This window comes from Hipposideros armiger, unplaced genomic scaffold, assembly GCF_001890085.2.
Source record: "Hipposideros armiger isolate ML-2016 unplaced genomic scaffold, ASM189008v1 scaffold_347, whole genome shotgun sequence".
Taxonomy (NCBI): domain Eukaryota; kingdom Metazoa; phylum Chordata; class Mammalia; order Chiroptera; family Hipposideridae; genus Hipposideros; species Hipposideros armiger.
Window position 1 is genome coordinate 2,164,575 of NW_017731697.1, and position 6,106 is coordinate 2,170,680.

Here is a 6,106-nt window from a genome sequence, read left to right on the forward strand (position 1 = left end):
AAAAAAGAATGAAATCTTACCATTTGCGAAAACATTGATGGACTTACATAGAAGGTATTATGCTAAATGAAATGTCGGACAGAGAAAAACAAATACCATATGATTTCACTTATATGTGGAATCTAAAAAAAATAAACCAACAAACAAAACAGAAACAAACTCATAGATTCAGAGAACAAACTGATGGTTGCCCGATGGGAGGGAGCTTGGGGGACTGCGTGGAAAAGGTGAAAGGATTAAGAAATACAAATTGGCAATTACGAAATAGTCATGGGAAAAAACAAAACAAACAAAAATAGTCATGGGGATGTAAAGTACACCTTGGGAAGTATAGTTAATAATGTTGTAAAAACCATGTATGGTGTCAGGTGGGACTAATCAGGGGGATCACTGCAAAACTTATGTAAATGTCTAACCACTACGCTGTACACCCAAAATCAATATAATGGTGAATGTCAACTGTAATTGAAAAATTAAAAAGTGTTTTTCGAAAGGAGGTGATTGATTTTTAAAGCACTAACATGGAGAGATGCCCATAAGAGATTGTTAAGTGTAAAGAAAGGAATGCAGGGCCAGACACAGGCATGCAGGGGGAATAGGTCAAGTGACCTGAGGCTGGGCCCTGCGAGCTCGAGCTCGGTGCTATTGTTCCAGGCCTCAGGGTCCATCTGAATGGAGGATAAGGAAGACCTCTCAGGCCAGGCCTCTGCCCACCAGCAGCAGCCCTGACCCTAGCCTCACAGGCCACTTGACCTGTTCGTCCTCTTTTCCTCCCAGTGCACACGGTATGACTGCGACTTCATTTCCGCCAGATTGGCCCACATGGGGACAGTCCCTGTCCTCAAATACTTAACGGCTATTGTGGGAACAGGATTTGATTCCTTCGGCCTTTCCCTGGGGGACAGATTTAGAAACACAATAAAATTTTCAAGTGGTTCCATTTTGTTTGAAGTAATGTGCTTCTGAAAACCCTGTATAATCGAAAACATACACTTATGAAAACTAATTTTCCCCTTTGACCTGTGTGTTTCTTGGTATCCATCACTCTATGGCTACTGTCATGCATTTCCACGTTTATAGTGTCTTTCCTCTTCCCCACGTTGTCTCTCCCATCCCACAGACTCTCCCGGATTGCAGCATGGCTTACGGTGTTAGAAGTTTGTCTGCTTCATTCATAACGTTTCACCACGTGTAATTTCAAGCTCGGATACTTGTTTGTGCTTCTCAGCTCCAGTACTAATACTGCCACCTAAAGGATAACAAGCTTACACTGTGACAAGCATTTTAAAACAGCAGAGTCACAGAAACCACTTGCATATGAGAAGCGAGGGTGCCGCAGCCTGGGTTACCAGGTACCTGGCAACCATGGCTACAATTTGGTTACTATCTAAATGGCGCCACCGTGTGGCCATGATGTGCCATTGGTCGCCTTTAAAATCTGCTGCCCCACTTAAATTTTTTAGTTTAGAGGAATATACATTATCTCCAAAAGTTATGCACAAGGTGAGGCTTTATGAATTGTTTTTCGCACGCAATTTCCAGTTTCATAATTTATATCGGGAGAGGCTTGAGCCGAACTACTGTGAGGAAGAGCTGTGTAGACAATGTGAGTCAAGAGGGTTTGCCTTCCCTCTTTTCATTTGTGCTGGGGTGCTTGTGCCCAGAGAAGAAAACCACTCTTTAGAGCGAGTGACAGATATACTAATAGTTGTTATATTTACCTGGTACTAACTGTGGCCAGTCTCTGCACTAAACACTCCATGCATTTACTTAATTATTTACTTATGATTCAACAGATATTTCTTGCACTCCTACCACGCGGCTGGCACTCAGGATATAGAGCAGTGGTTCTCAACCTGTGGGTCGCGACCCCTTTGGGGGTCAAATGACCCTTTCACAGGGGTCGCCTAATCGGAAAACACATATTTTTGATGGTCTTAGGAATCCAGACACCACTCCTCTATCCGTCTCCAGGCGGGTCCGCCCACATGCAAATATGCCCACATAAGAGTACCCAATGTGATGACATCATCGCGCCAACCCCATCACATACACCCCATACAAATACAGGTGTATGTGACGGGGTTGGCGCCATAATGTACTTACGTGGACCAGTCACACATGTGTAGAGAGCAGCTACTGTGTAGAGAGCAGCTGCTGTGTTGAAAGTAGCAGTATTGGAGGTAAAATGACACTTCATGAATTATAATTACTGCGTAAATGTAAAATCATGTACTGTAAAATCATCAACTACTGCAAAAAAAAAATCTGTACCATGGGAACTTAATCTGGATGCTGATCGGTCTTTTTATATTCAGCTGTGGTTGATGTGAATACTGTCCCCTTGTGATAGTAACAGGTATGTAAAACAAACAACATAGAGAATGNAAACAAACAAACAAACAAAATCTATCCCTATAAAGAAGCCCAAATTTAATTTGATAAATCTGTGCAGCAATTTAAGCCCCAAGGCATTGTTAAAAAAAATTGAGCAATCAGTCAACAATTAGTGGAGCTTAGCATCTGGGTGTGGGCAGGGAGAGAGATGACTAAAGAAGCCAAAATCACTGTCATCCCAGGATGACTGCACATGCTCAAGGCTGTACCTGCCAAGGAGCAACATAGGCTTCACACTGCTGGGAGAAATTGATGTCACTAAAAGAATCTAGTGAATCACTGAAAAGATAAACCACAAAAAACAACAGTAAGTCCTGGGGAAGGGGAGGGTAAAGACCAGGCCCCAGAATTGCTGCAATATATTACATAAATGCCTAGTTTCCAAGAAAAAAAATACAAGACATGCAAAAAACCAGGAAAGTCTGACCCATACATGGAGAGAAAAAAAAAATCAGGCAACAGAAACTTCTTGTGAGAAAGACTTGGTGTCTGATTTGACAAAGACCTCAAAGTAGTCATAAATATCTTCAAAGAACTAAACCTAACCATGCTTAAAGTAAAAGAGGTATGATGGCAATGTATAATTAAATAGAGAATATTAATAAAAGGTATAAATGATTAAAAAGAACAAATGGAAATTCTAGAGCAGAAAAATATGGTAACTGATGTGAAAAATTAACTATAGTAGGTTTGACAATAGATTTGAACTATCAAAAGAAAGAATTAGTGAACTTGAAGATAGACCAATGAAAATTATATAATCTGAAGAACAGAGAGAAAAAAGAATGAAGAAACATTAACAGAGCCTCATAGAAATGTGGAACATGATTAAGTGCACAAGCAAATTTATAATGAGAGTGCCAAAAAATTAGGAGACAATGAAAGCAGAAAAAATATTTGAAGAACCAATGGCTGAAATTTCCCCAAATCTGAAGAAAAACTTTAATCAACACATTCAAGTAGCTCAATGAACTGCAAGTAGGAAAAACACAAAGAGATCCATAAGCAGACACATTCTAATAAAAGTGCTGAAAGACAGAGGAAAAAGAGAAAACCTTTAAAGTAATTAGAGAAAAAAATGAATCATCACCTACAAGATAACCCCAGTAAGATTAAAAGCTGACTTGAATGTCAGAAGGCACTTGGATGACATATTCAAACTGTTTAGAGAAAAAATAATTGTCAGCCAAGAATCTTATATCCAATAAAACTTTCTTAAAAATGAAGGCATAATAGACATTCTCAGATAAACAAAAACTGAGAGAATTTGTTACTAGATAACCCACCTTACAAAAAATATTAAAGGAAGTTCTTCCAACTGGAAGCAAATTATCCCAGACAGTAATTCAATCCACATGAAAAAAATCAAAGAATACCAGTAAAGTAACTATAATATAAAAGACAGTATAAATGCATATTTTTTTTCCTTTCTACTTTTAACAGATATAAAAGACAATTGTATAAAACAGTATGTATATTTTTGTGTTGTTGGGCCTTTAACATACAGAAATGCGGTATATTTCCAATAATAGCACAAAAGAGGAGGGTGAGATCAAAGCTGTTTTGAGTTAAGGAAGTGACTCCACTTCGTAACTTGAAGCCACAGGAATAAATGAAGAGAACCAGAAACAGTAAGTAAGAATGCTAATATAACAAAAGCTATAACTATATAATTGTTCTCCTTTCCTCTTTAAGCTTCTTTAAAAGATATCAAATTGTGTAAAATTATAACATGCACTGCATTTGTAACATAAATGAAATATGTATACAATAATACCACAAAAAGGGGAAATGAAATAGAGCTATACAGCAATAACATTTCTATATTTACTGGAATTAAGTTAGTGTAAATATCANTATTAAGTCCAATGCTTAAAGCAATTTTCCATAGAGTCCACTGAAAGGGACCCCGAATAGGTCTAATCATTCTTAATTGAGGCAGGGCTAAAGCTCTATCCTTCCAAAAAATGGAAATATTGAATGGAGATTTAATATTCTTAGGAAAACCATATCCAGCTATCTGATCTTTCAATTGTTGAGGTTCTGAACATTCTTTGTTGGAGCAGACCTGAAAAGCAGTCCCAAAGGGTCCCCAATCTACTATAGTTTCATAAGAATTATTTATTATTATTCTATCTATGTTTCCACGACATTCTTCCCAATGAATTCTGGATTGATTCTTGTCCCAGTGATTTATTAAAGGGCAAGTAGGGATTGGAGGCGGGAAGCTGTGGGTGCTAATTTGCTGAGTGCTAAACCCTTTGCTAGTAATCATAAATAGTTCTTTAAAAGTGTCATTCTCTTTTCTGCTTGGAATTATCCAAGCTTGATCAGAAAGAGAGAGACACGGGGGAACAGAGCCAATGCATATGGGAGTATGTAAATATCCAAGGGCAGAATGATTAGATAAAATAAAGTCTCCCTTCCTCCTTGGGAAACTCTGGTCCTCGGGGATCCTCAGGTCCGGGGAACCACAAACTATCATTAAGATAAATTAAAGGAGGTTCATCATTCCAAGTGACAGGGGTTAATAAAGGAGGATTAGGAATGTATGCCCAGTAAGTAAAATTATCGGCAGTAACTCTCCGAGGAAAACAACTTACAACAGTGAGGACTGCCATCATTGATAACATCATGTTGACCTCCGTTTTGGGCATTTTTTCTTCGTTTAGGCAATGTTCAGCTACTTGAGCCAACTTTTTCATCTGCACCCAGGTGGGAAGAGAGGCACTTTTGGTTCGCGGGGTAACTATGCGAACAGCTGGAGCTGGAGGAGTAGCCGTTCGCACACGAACGGATTGAAATGACAGATTAGACATCTCACTAGTTGGAGGTGTCGGTGGACGAGTAATCGGTGAGAGGATGGTGAACAATCCTCCTCCTCCTCCTCCTCTAGAAGAGCCTCCTGTATTGGCCGATTAGGAGGCCATTCATATCTTGCAACTTTAGGCCAAACCGGTTTCTTGACGACCTTCTTGGGTGAGCTGCTCATGGTAAGGTTTGACACACCGGCCATGTACCCACAAAGGACGTTCTTCAGAACCTGGAGAAATACAAGCAAAACCTCGTCCCCATGTCAACAGAGTCCCTAACTTCCATTGATTAGTCTGAATATCCTTCCACCATATGGGAATCTGCGCCATTTTCTTTGAGCTGGTGTTAAAATGTCTTTCAGCCACAGTCCGTCCAAGATGCGGATCAGAGCCAGAGCCAGAAAAATTCAAAAAATTCAAAGTAAACATAACTTTTTGCTAATTGTACCTGAGGTGGTTCCTTTACTTCTTCCCCTTTCTGTTTTTGTAAGTTTCTTTATGGTTGAATTAGCACGTTTTACAATGCTTTGGCCTTGAGTGTTGTAAGGGATTCCAGTATTATGGGCAATTTGCCAGGTCACGCAAAAGTTGGCAAACTTCGCGCTAGTGTAAGCTGGTCCATTATCTGTTTTAATCTTTTTTGGAAGGCCCATAATAGAAAAACAGAGTAAGAGGTGATGACAAGAATGAGCTGCAGTTTCACCGGTCTGAGCAGTGGCTACTAAAAAGCCTGAGGCAGTATCAACTGAGACATGTACAAATGATAATTTTCCAAAAGAAGGGACATGAGTCACATCCATTTTCCAAAGATCATTAGGAGCAAAGTCTTGAGGGTTGGTTCCTTCAGGGCATTCCTGAGAAGCATTAAGAATTTGGCAAGTTGGACAAGTTTGAAC